Source organism: Mastigoproctus giganteus, chromosome 1 (genome assembly GCF_048544385.1).
Source record: "Mastigoproctus giganteus isolate SK-2022 chromosome 1, ASM4854438v1, whole genome shotgun sequence".
Taxonomy (NCBI): Eukaryota; Metazoa; Arthropoda; class Arachnida; order Uropygi; family Thelyphonidae; genus Mastigoproctus; species Mastigoproctus giganteus.
In genome coordinates, this window is record NC_143575.1 from 29,194,530 (window position 1) to 29,207,548 (window position 13,019).

A 13,019-nucleotide genomic window follows, 5' to 3' on the forward strand; every position below is an offset into this window, starting at 1 on the left:
TTGTTGTTGTACCGTTTTAGGCGCGTCTGCAACTTCGGCCATATTGAGCAGTATATAATATGCGTGTAAACTGCTTGTTCGGGACAAATTTGCTATTTGTCCCGAAAAACCGAGTTTCTGGAACAAAAAAAAAAAAAAAAAAAAAAAAACGTGCTGCTCTCTCCTGAGACCAACTAACTCGGCCATGTTGTGAAAAGGATCCATAAAAATTCCTCACTTTGTTGAAAGTGATTCGAACTCAGGTCTTTTCCATCTGGTATCGGGAATACGGTAATTATATCAACCGTGCTACTCATGAGGACGCTACTGAGAGGGCATAATCCTAGTAAAACACAGAAATCGTAAAAGATACTCAACACGATCTTACTTGAAGGCTAGAATACAACAGAAGTAATCTATATGAACGGGATTGGGGCTAAACTATTTATAAAATTATACACTGTCAGCATTTAGCATTAAATACTACCGTGCAAAACTCATTTACTCGTATATCATACGTGCTGCCACAGCAAGAGGAGTCTGAAACCTTCTGGATAGCACCTCGTACAATTTCATTGCACCCCTGAAATTTTTTAGTTCTGTATTTTTACGCACTTAACAGACATGTTAAGTCTATAAAATTTCAGCCTTAATTTAAGGAACACCAGCGAACAACATACCAATGCCCATGTATGCTGTTCCAAGACCACTGCCAGTGCCTAAAATAAGATAAATAATAGCACACCATTGAAAACTCGTGCACCATAAGAACTTTATTACGATGCACAATTTTACCGTGTTTTATTATTAAACTTACAAATATGTTTTAGGCCTCTTTATACTGAATAAATAACTTCCATACACATTCAATAATATTCAAATTAGTTTTTCAAAGTGCATTCTTTTTTATATTTTCTGTTTAAAATTTCAGATTGTTCAGATTAGGATCTGTGTGTTATTTTGTATTACTGCTTCTGCAAAAGAGCCATGTAATTCAGCATCAAAATAAAGGGACAAGACACCACCTAGCGATTGTCGCCTTTACTGAATAAACATAAGCGTTCTACAGACAGAATGATTCAATTACATAACGATAATTTGTGACAAAAATGATTTGAGTGTGGTATATGCCAGATGGCGCTGCAACCCGAGCTCTTATCCGGTCTTGGGAATTGAAGAAAGCTTGGGATGTGGAAGAGTACATGAGAAGAAAATGGAAAGGATCCTGCTATGGGTAAAAAATAATTAATATAATATAACACAATATGCAAATTAAATTATTACACATTCACTATTCAAGAGGTAGTTAAAATATAAAATGTATCAATAAATTACAGAATAGGTTATTTTGATAGCTTAATGTCTTATAAAATGACATGAAAAAATTGTATGTCAATTCATTATGCATTTTCTAAAATTTAATTCTTTATGTTGGTAGGTGGAAGAAGAATGAATTCCCAACAAATTGCGCATCATTTAGTAGTAAAATATTTGACAAAAGATGGCGGAAAAGTTAAAGAAATCCAATCCATGAAAGAATGACTAGGGAATATCACTCAGTTATGCTACTGTTGCGAGATGGTCGGCAGAGTTGAAAAGAGGACGAGAGTCAGTTGAGAATGAACCATGTATGGCCCGCCATCTGAAGCAATCAATTCAGAAACAACTGCCATTACTGAAGAAACAAATTTAGAAAACAGAAGAATTAGTCTGAACTTGGAAAAAGTTCTTAACATTTCCCATGAAAGCATTTTAAAAATAATATATGAGCATTTGAGATGTTGCAAGTTCGTTTAAGGTGGGTTCCAAAAAACCTTTCTATTCATGAAAAACATCAGAGGGTGGCGTTATCAACAGAGAATTTAAAATGAACTCGTATTAATCCAGATAGATTTTTATCCCACTTGGTGACTGGCGACGAAACTTGGCTACGTTTTGATGGTACTGAATCCAAATTCATGCAGTGAAAACACCAGGAATCTTCAACCTCGGAAAAGTTTTGAACTGAACCATCAGCTGGAAAAGTATTGGCTTCGATTTTCTGGGACACAAAAGGATTGTTAATTGATTACCTTGCAGCTAAAACCGCAATAAAAAGGGCACATTATACCAGCTTTATGCCAAAGTTAAAAACTGTAATTAGGGAAAAGACGAGGAAAGCTGGGTAAGGGGATCTTCTTCTTCATGAAAATGCATACGAAAACAAAGCCCGTGGTTGCACAAACTAAAATTTATGAATATGGTTTTGAATAACTAAATCTCCACGTACAGCCGAATCTGGCTCCAAAACAACATTATTTATTCAGAAATCTGAAGTCTCATCTGTGTGGAACTCATTTTAAAGATGAAGAAGAGCTAAAAGCAGCTGTGGAATCCCGGTTTGATGCCTGAAGATTTTTTTGAAGGATTAAACTCTGCAGATTAAATACAATAATTGTGTTGATCTTTGGGTATACATAAAAAAAAACAAAAAAAAAAAAACACAGAAGTGTGTATCTATGTCGTTATACTCCCGCTCTCAGATCTTTTTAAGTACACCCTCTTACATAAGCTGTTTGTTGTTTGGTTTTTAGGAGCATTAGCAACTAAGGCAATATTGCTCCGGGAATATGCGGTGGTCATTCCCTGACCTTTCCGCATCCTCCGTATTTTGTGGTCACGGGCTCGAACCCCGGTCTAATCAAGAAGCGTGTGATACGCACTGCTGCTCCTTCCCACCTGGCTACGGAGGCGCCTTGTTACATAAGCAATGACTACTAAGAACAGATTGAACCTAAATATAGGAAACAAGATAAGATATGCACAATATAAGGCACAAAAGGTTCACGGAATTATATCACAATAAATCCAATATATATTGAAGAGCGTAAAATGTGCACATTATTTTCGATACTTATGTGGGAGTCATGAAAATTATGATATATTTATTAGATGAGTGACTAGCAGTTGCAATCCATGTTTAAGTGTGGAGGGTGACACGTCATATTCTGCTTTCCTCACATGACAAAATATCGGTTGATTTATAGATTGCGCACAAAAAAAACAAGAATTTTATTATTATTCCTACACTCTCTCAACGAATTCTTAAAAGCCTCTTTCAACTATGACATATTTAGGCAATCTTAGGTGGAGGTAGCAGTTTATCCACGTAAGTTATTCCAGGTTTTTCAGCCTATGAACTTGCACTTACACAGACATAATACACTCAGTGACATATGGTCTTAGATGTTAAACAGACTATATAAACAACAACAACAACAACAACGAAACTAGAAAGAATGAAGTTTCTGAGAGGAAAGAGAAAAAGTTTTTGTCACAACAGCTTCTCTCAATTATTTCGTAGACCTTTCCAAGGACACCAAGTTGAAGGAAATACTTAGATATGCACATTCATCATCTTCGGGTTTTGTCTTGGCGACAATAAAATCGAAACCAAATCATCTTTCTGGAGAAAAAATTCAGGATGCATTATAAAGATTAATTCAACTAGTTGTTGGTTTAAGACTTGGGGATAATATAACTAAAGCTGTAAATGATAAATTAGAACTATGAACTATGTTATTTATAAAAATCTCCAGAAAAAATAAATTTTGCTTTTTAACTTACCGAAAGACATATTCTCAAACCTGGCACAGAAAAACAAACTGAAGTGCAAGAATAATTCATGAAAGTGTTGAAACGAATTCTGAAAAGGCAGAAAAAATCTATTCTGATATTTCATCCAAGAATTTGGAAAAATTTAAGAAATATATATCCTACGCGAAAAAAATAAGATAAGAAATAGGACGACACATAGGCACTAAATGGTCTACTTATCTTTGAAAAGTCCTGTTGGGTTTATAGAACGGAAGTGAAAGTATCGAAACTATTCCTATTAAACAAGATGGATGGGTGAATTATGCGAGAGGGCATGTTTGTTAGACTGTGAAAGTAACGGACATTTTACGACCGCGCATATACATGTTACACATACAGAGAATCTTAATGCATGTAGATGTATACAAGGCCTGTTGGTTCTTCCATATTTAACGAATTGGGTTCCAATAACGACATGTTCATCGTCGGTGTGACTTCCCATTATTTATTGGCCGTGTAAAAATTTTCTCCACGGACTGTGGCACTAAAGGAATATTTTTCATCACTGGCGAGCTATCGAACGGATGAATTCTTGTCTGTCGACAGGAAGCAGTCGGTCATCTTCAAGATATATTAGCAATGGTTGTCGTTGAAAGATAACAAGCTGGGAGAAGTTCGTCTTGGAAGCTGACGTCTTAGCAGATCGTTCGTGTGGAAAGTGATGTCGTTACCGAAGACCTTCCCTTCCCCCCAGCCCACCCTTCAATGACTGTAAGTTTTAAACGAGTAAAAGTTTTCAGCTAATAAAATGAAAACGTCTACCGTCAGGTATAAAACAGAAATTTGAATCATGAAATCTCAGCCAGCGAATCGAATTCTGTGGGCGTAAGCAGATCTTCCAGGAGGTGGCATATTACGAGAAATATTATATTAATGAATAGTGGACCTTAATTTTCATATAACTGGAATAAAGTGGAAAATTGAAAACGTCTCCTGAAGGATAGAAATGGAAGCAGGTAAAATCAACAGAGGTCCGGAAACTCCATCCTAACTTGTTATTGTAAATCACTTGATTAGTACTTTAATAAAGAAAGGATGAAATTTCCATTAGCATCCTTAAATGTGAGCTTTTCAAATGGAAGACTTACTTAAAAAAACAGAAAAATGGAAAGTTAATGTGCACGTTAAAATGGAAAGCTAATCTGACTAAATCGACTTTAACGCAATATTAAGATTATCTAAGGGAACATCCTGATCAGACATATTAGGGCTGGTAAGCAATTAAATAACCAGGAGGGTTAACATGCGTTTATTTAATGCATACAAAACGCTGATAGCATTCTTCCTCTTGCTCAGACTATACTCATGAAGGTACATAAATTCAATTTGAGGAAGGATGGTTGCAGGATAGATGTGCGGAAGTTTGACTTCAGCCAGCGTGTAGTTAATCGTTGAAAGAAACTTCCATCTGTTTTGGTGGAAGTGAGTAAGTTGAATAAATTCAAAGAACTAGACAAATTATGGGAGCGGATGAACAGGTGATGTGGGAAGAGCGGGTTTTTTTTTTTTTTTTTTTTTGTACATAGTCATTCTGGAACATTTAGGCACAAGACGTGTGAAGCAAGTTTGATAGGTAAAATTTTCACTATATGTAAAAACGTAAACAATGGAGCATATGTTCATGAATCTACTTTTGATGTTGTGCATTAGTACTTCATTTATTTCGAGCAACAACAGTTGGTTTGGAGTTGTAATTTTTGTCGAAATAACAGAAAAGTGTCATATGTATATGGGGATAAGGCCTGGAAACTACTCGATAAGCTAGAGTGCAGTGCCCGCAGGTGGCGTATATTGGAAATTAGTATCAATAACCCTGTGACTATGACAGCGCAGATAAAAAAAAAAATCAGTTGTGAAGTTGAAGACCATAAACGCTTAATAAAAATTCACAATCACTATACCTGTAATTAGAATCATTAACAAAACGAAAGAACTTCAGACTACAAAACATTAGGCCTTCTGGTTTCGTGTCTTATCCACTCAGATTACTGGACTTGATGCATCCAGATTAATCTGTATCAACGTAAAATCCATGGTGCATACTAACTCCCTCGCTGCATTTGTATTCCTACAGATCTTGCTGATGCGACAAGGATGTTTCAACGCATCATGGATTTTACGTTGATCAAAAAAAAAAAGAAATACGTAATGAATAATAATAATAAAAAATAACAGATGGATCAATATCCGGTGATCTACGTGGCTACGACACGGAACCAGAAGGACCGGTGTATTGCTATCTGAAGTTCGTGCCATGAATGATCCTATTACAGGAGTAGTGATTGTGAATTTTTACTAAACGATCATACTTCCCAACTTCACCACTGAATGTTTTGCGCTACATAATCACGGAGTTACTACTGCTAACTTCCAAAGTACGCCCCTAGCGGCGCTGCAGCCTAGTTATCGTACAACTCCCAGTCGTTTTCCCCCATATACTCTCGGAAACCCATGAGGTATAGAAGAAGTAGTGTCGAGTGTACATGGGGATAACGATGAATGATAACTAGGTTGCAGCGCCGCTAGCGGCGTACTTAGAAAGTTAGTAGCACTAATACCGTGACTAGATGGCACAAAAATTCAGTACTGAATACGGAAGGCATTTACACTGGCGTGCAAAACTTAAGGACCAGTCACGTTTTCACCTGTAGCTTCTCATAGGAGTGGCCTGGATATCGGAAAAGCATACCAAAGGAACCTCGTGAGGTACAGAAATGATGATGGAAACAACACCGACACAACAACGGAAACAAAACGGTACAGAGGGACTTTATTCAAAAATGGCAACATAGCACTGGCTGCCATGATACAGATACATCACTGCCAAAGATGTAACAAAGGGAAAAGGTAGTCCTCGGTAGGAGATATGGCCACCCCTAATGTCGATGCAGGCTTTGCATCGCCTGTCCATACTTAGAACAATGTTGTTGATAAGTTCTTGCGGTAACATCGTCCATTTCTCTGTCCGTCAGCGCCATCTTCAACTGGTGAACAATTTCTGGTGGGTGTGGACGTGCCGCTAGGCGTCTCCCCAGAGCGTTCCATGTGTGTTCGATAGGATTTAGATCGGCCAGGGGAAAGGGCAGGCCAATCCATACGAACAATGTCCGCACTTTCAAAAAGCATATCAACAGCTGCAGTGCGATAGGGTGTGCCGTTATCATCTATAAACACGAACTCGGGGTCAATGGCGCCTCGGAACAGACGCACATGGGGAAGGATTACCTCAGTACAGTAGCCTGCACCGGTTAGAGTACCGCCTTCCAGTATCTGGAGTTGTGTACGTCCATCCAAGAAAACGCCTCCCCAGACGAGAACACCTCGACCGCCATATCGATCCCTTTCAGTGATATTTGCGGGGTGATAAGGCCTCCGTAGCCGAGTGGGCAGGAGCGGGAGTGCAGTAGCACACGCTCCTTGAGTAGACCGGGGTTCAAGCCCCTGACTGCTGAATACGGTCGATCTGCCAACCTGCACTGGACCAGCGTGGCAGATTATGGTCCATTTCCCTCAACATGAATCGTTGAGGAGGCTTCCATCCTGCAGTGGGTTGATAATGACTGCACTTTACTTACTTTTTACTTTTACCGTGTGCCAACCTCTCGTCAGATTAGCTGACGTCCAGAATAGCTGCTGAGACTGAATCTACTCTCATCAGTAAAGATTACCTTACCCCATTGCGATGCTGTCCAGTTCTTGTGTTCGATGCACCACTGTAAACGGTGCCTCCGATGGGCAGGTGTTAAAGGGACACAGCGTACTGGCCGTCAGGCAAACAGTCCACCTTTGTGGAGTCGCCTGGCCACAATAAACCGCGATATCCTGCGTCCTGTGCAGTATAATTTTGGTTTGCAATATATCTCACTGTCTGGTGTTGGTCCCTCTTGGCCTGTACGAGTATATAGCGGTCATCATTGGGCGTTGTGTTTCGTGGACGACCACCACTGGTCCTTCGAATATCTGTACCTGTCGTTCTGAAGGCTGACCACGCACGTGAGACGATGATATGGGCGATACCGAACTCTGCAGCCACACTCCTCGCACTTCGACCTTCCCAATTATTCGACCCCGGGTAAAGTCATCCAGATGTTGTCTACTGGCCATTTCGTTGTCTGTAGCACTGTATGAACGTCTGTAAATGCTGCTACCATGCTACTGTACGAGCTCACTATGGTAAATGGCAATCACTTTGAGTTTACCTTGTTTTATCACCTATAACATGTCTCTTATTTTACTGTTTTGCATAAAGAGCTACTGTACAATATATTCTTATTGTTGGAGTAAATACTCTGTACACACGCCTTCATGCTTCGTAGGCAGCATATTTGGTATAATCACTGTTCTTCTCACACCTATGGAAAAGATCTCAGTTCGAATCCGAAAACGAAGCGAGGAACTGTTATGGGCTTTTTTCAGAACGTGGCTTGGTTAGTCAGTCTCAAGTGAAGGTAGAATAGTTTTTTTTATCCCATATACTAGGGTTTTTCGTCCAGCAAACAGCAAATCGACAGGAACACACGTTATTTTTTACCACATTTTATATACGACGCAATATGTCCCTACAACAACCAAGTCATACACAGAAAAGGTTTAGCGTTGTAAGAACTACGTCCGTAATAATGGAAGGAATAATTAAGAATTCGAACATAGCACAAATGCCTTTCTATGTCCTCCTCCCCTTTAGGTCTGGCGTGCTCTAAAAACTCTTTTTTTGTCGTTTTGTTTTTGTGCCAAACAAATTAAGGCGATTAATGTATTCTGTCTGTAAGTATGCTTTGAGATCAGTTGGAATGCCAAAGCAGGAAGGTTTACTTCCATCGTTGGCTGTACCGCTGACAACTGCATCGAGGGAAGTGGCTAGCTCATTGGGCCACTTTTTCCCTCGTGATAAAATTCCCATAAAGATCACAGGCTCTCATAAGGCCTAAAATTGGGCCAAGACATTATTAAATAAACAATAAATTTTCCGTTTATACTTCGGGACGGCCATACAGGGTCAGCTCAGAGAAGCTAATTTCCAGAATTAGCATTCACTTTTGGGCAAGTAATTTTAAGAGCAGAATGTATGTGGATAATGCAAGCTGTTGTTATTGTTATAAGGTTTTAGGCGCACCAGCGACTTGGGCCATACTGCACCGTATATAAAACGTCTGTAATTTGTGTGTGTGTGTGTGTGTGTGTGTGTGTGTGTGTGTGTGTGTGTGTGTGTGTGTGTGTGTGTGTGTGTGTGTTCTGAGGTCGATTTGCTGTTTGCTGGACGAAAAACACGAGTTTCCAGGAGAAAAAATCCATGCTACACTCGTATGAAACCTACTAACTCAGCCACGTTGTGAAAAAGGCCCATAAAAGTTCCTCGCATCATTGAAGAAATTCGAACTTAGGTCTTTCCACCAGTTGTGGAGAGAGGGGTGATTATACCAACGACAAGCATTAGCGCCCTGGCCGTGCTACCCGCGAGGGCGCTAATGCAAGCACAACACTATATTTCTCAACCACATTAATAAGAACCACAAAGTTCTTGGGATCAGTAGGGCAGACCTTGTTAATTTTTAAATCAAATTACTCTTCCCCTCCTAATGAACTCCAACATCTGACATTCTGTTCCTGACACTTTCTTTCGACCAACAATGCATTCTGAACTGCGTCGTTTCTATCTATTTACCTTCCCCGTTACTCTTAGTCCATGCCTTTACTTCCTATAGAACTATATTGTATGACATTAACATAATGTCAGTTTAATGAGATTTAATTTCCTCTATAACTCCACTGATTCAAAACGGCTTTCTCTCTTCTCTTTCTCAACATAAATTACGAATACTTGCACGCCAAAAATAATATCTTGATTTAATATAATTTTTTCTTATTATGTTAATGTACCTCCAACATGGAATAAACAGCCTTGACCTATTAATATATACCTTGAATACCAATTTTCAGGACATGTAAGTGAAGTGGGCATTAAAATATTCTAAAGTTCCAGGCCATGGGTTTGTTTCATGCGCTGATGTTCACCAAAAGGCAAATGAAGTTCATTCCCAACGAAGGGCACGCAACGCACTTCAAGTGTTCGAAGTCCAGTGATAGTCACGCGACGAGATATGGTGAAAAAACTTGATTTCGTGAAATACTGCCCATGGTAAGTTGTGCGTACCTTACATGATGAAACTTGAGAGCAGCACCTTTTGATTTTTATCAAACGTAATATGATTTAACACGATTTTATTCAGTTGGTTGATTAGATATAGTGCCAAGGAAGTCAATTCCACGAGGTTTCAGTAAACAAGGTCTGTAAATTGTGTGTTCACTGGTTTGTTTGCTTGCCTAGCGGGGGGGGGGAACAAAAAGTGTTTCAGGGAGGCAAAAACCAAGTAACCCTTGCTCGATACCGACTAATTCAACCATGGCGTGAAAAAAGTGCATGAAAGTAAGTTCCTCTCATCTCCATGCATTCTGTTTCGCCCTAAGTTTACACCAAAGAAAAGGTAATAATCCGATATACAAAAATAGTACAGCCGCATTAATAGCATTGAAAGCTATGCACATTTGTTCATATATATATTTTTTCCCATCAATTTTATTTTATATCCATCGTCATGTAAAATTGGCGTCACTCCCGTGAACGACATCTTTCTCTTTCACTCTAGGACAGAATATCGCAATCAAAAACGTGGAAATCCGTTGAAGTGTAGTGTTAGGCAAAATATTATGAACGTATATTCAAAACTTTGAGAAGAAATGCCGAATAAGCATCAATTCCGTTGCTAATAAAATTAACAAAATTTTAATAAGGGAGCTAAATCACAGGTAGCAAGTTAGTGTTTATTTATGTCGTATTGATCAAAAATTATAAATGATAACTTAACATTAACAGACTGTTACATGCTACGGATTTTGTACTGTATTGTATATTCATGTCGCTAGGTGGCTCCCAGACATACGCCACCTGTGAACTCTGTTGGCAAAAGAAACTCAGTATTCTGACACAAACAGTATAAATGTGTATGTGTAGATGTTGTGCAGTGTATTGTGAAGTCAGGTCACTTTTCCACCGGAGGGAAGCCACCACGTGGGTACATGCTACGGATGGGAGCAGGGCGATTTTATACAGTACATATCTTATTTATTTATTTATTGTATTAGGCAGTCCAGGCGAATTCTTGGTAACCCTGCCGTATTTACAATATCATACATATAAAATCCAGTAAAAAAAAGTTCCTGCGATGGCTACGTCCAGATCAGGAATGCAATTCTCACAGATAGCACATTCTAGATTTTGTCAAGAGTACTGATGACTAGTTAATGCATTATTAACCACAAGTACTAATTTTACATCCTGAGAAGATTCTTGTGACGACTAAGTCCACTACAATAATGTAATACTCTGAAAAAAGATGTCAAATTCTAGAATTTGTTGTCAAGGTAGAGATGACGTACCATCACCATCCGCAGAACAAGAACCGCCTTTAGTAATCAGCAAGCAAGCCACCAATACCTTTCACTGAAATCCATCAAAGAGATGTTTTGACCTCCTCATAATTCAAGAGCACACGTCTTCTACGAAACACTTCCAGTCCAAATTTTTCCAGTACCACAAAGTCCTCACACGTGCCTTAACCAACTGTTGTTCACCACCTTTGCCTAAAGGACAGTGGATGCATTCGCTGGCCAACAGTGGGCGACCACACTACTCATCGATGGTCGTCACGCCTTGTGCGACCCCATAGAGGGAAAACGGTGGAACAGTTAACTATGGACTTCATCAGAGTTGATGGTACTGTGGTTACAATCACCATCCTCCCAACATCCGATGGAAAAGCTAGGATTCAAATCCCGTCGATGATGCAAAGAACTTCAATGGGCTTTTTTTTTTTTTTTTTTTTAATCCGTGGCTGAGTTAGTCGGTATTAGCAGTGGATAATAAGGTCCCTTCCCCTCGGGAAACTCTTGTTTTTCATCCAGCAAAACAAGCATTCACCAAAGAACACATGCAATTTATGGACATAATACACACGAGCATATAAGTTAGGTCTTGCGTGGCTGCAACATAATAGATGACCATGGACTTGAACCAGAACAACCAACGGTGTTTTCAAGAGACCACGATCCAACTAATCCTCTTCGACACACATCGTCAATGACGCATATAGTTTGCACCTGAACAACTTCACTGGGCCATTGATGAACGGAAAAAAAGTTATCCAGTGTTTCATCTTTTTCGATGAAACACGTTTTCTACCGTGTGGACAGCATATGGAGTGTATGGCGTCAAACTGCGGAGAACAATCACTCTGATATTCTAGCCTAACGGAAACAGGCACGTGGCGCGGCACCTGTTTTGGTATTGGGGATGTTTTCCTGGGAATCTCTTGAGGCTTTCATACCCCTAGGCCCCAACCTGAACGCTAAAAATTACCTATCAATTGTGGCTGATCAGGTATATCTCTTCATGGTGACTGTCGTCCCAGATGCCACAGGTGTGCTTCAGCACGATAATACTCCCTGCTACCTTGCCGGTATTGTTCGAGAGCTATTCTCCGAACGCGAAAGTGATTTTCAAGTGCTGCCTTCGTCGCCAATTCGCCGGATATTAATCCCTTACAACATCTCTGGGATTACGTTCATCGACGGATCTGGCGTTTGGTCCCCACTCCACGGACAATCGCATATATACGGGACACAGTCCTGGCAAAATGGTGCAACATACCTCCGCAAAGTTCAGAGGCATTATAAAGTCCATGCCTCGCCGTATGACTGCGTTACTGGCAGAACTGGCGGTACTTGAGAACATAATGTTTTCAATGGAAAGGGCATATGTATACTAGATTGAGTGGGAATATGTTATATACAGTATGTATATAACATATGTATGTATGTATGTTTTTACTTAAATCAACAGCGATAGCTCCAACCGTTATTTTAGGTCCTAGTCACCGAAATCCCAGGAAAGTAAGTGGCAGGACCTGCCAGAGTATAATTAGTCTCTTGGTACATCCGGCCGGCGTCCCCGTCGCTAGGTATGGTAACGACGGGTCCCACTGGGGGCCAGGCGGCCAACAGGCGGGCACAAAAAACTACATACCACATGACCCATATATTATTTTTAAACCTCTGGCATAGACAGGCTACTGCCACTCGATACATAGAACATACGCGGAGATGGGAGAAATCCCCGGAGCCGTCAGACCCTCAACATACCTATACCTATACCTATATACAGTATGTATAGTGTAATCTAATATGTATACTGTACTGTAAATTTTTAGTGTATTTTAAATTCATTGTTTTATCGCACTTTTATCTCATTTTAATAGTATTTCTTTCGTATTTCAAATTCGCGTTTATGACAAAATGTCTTCCTTCACTAAAGGTTGTATGGGGGTTTTGATATTTCTGGGGTCGGGTTG

At 39.7% G+C, this 13,019-nt stretch overlaps 1 protein-coding gene across 2 annotated transcripts in view; it reads right to left on the bottom strand.

The window, feature by feature from the left end:
- Positions 1 to 1,005: 1,005 nt before the first annotated feature.
- Positions 1,006 to 13,019, bottom strand: part of LOC150090667 (uncharacterized) — a 56,129-nt gene continuing 44,115 nt past the window's right edge. Inside the window, exon 4 of one of the 2 annotated variants that reach the window (XM_090379376.1) lies at positions 1,006 to 1,204. The gene's annotated coding sequence lies outside the window, so the exon portion shown is untranslated. Of the gene's footprint in view, positions 1,208 to 13,019 lie in introns of both variants that reach the window. The other variant, XM_090379367.1, reaches the window with a different exon arrangement.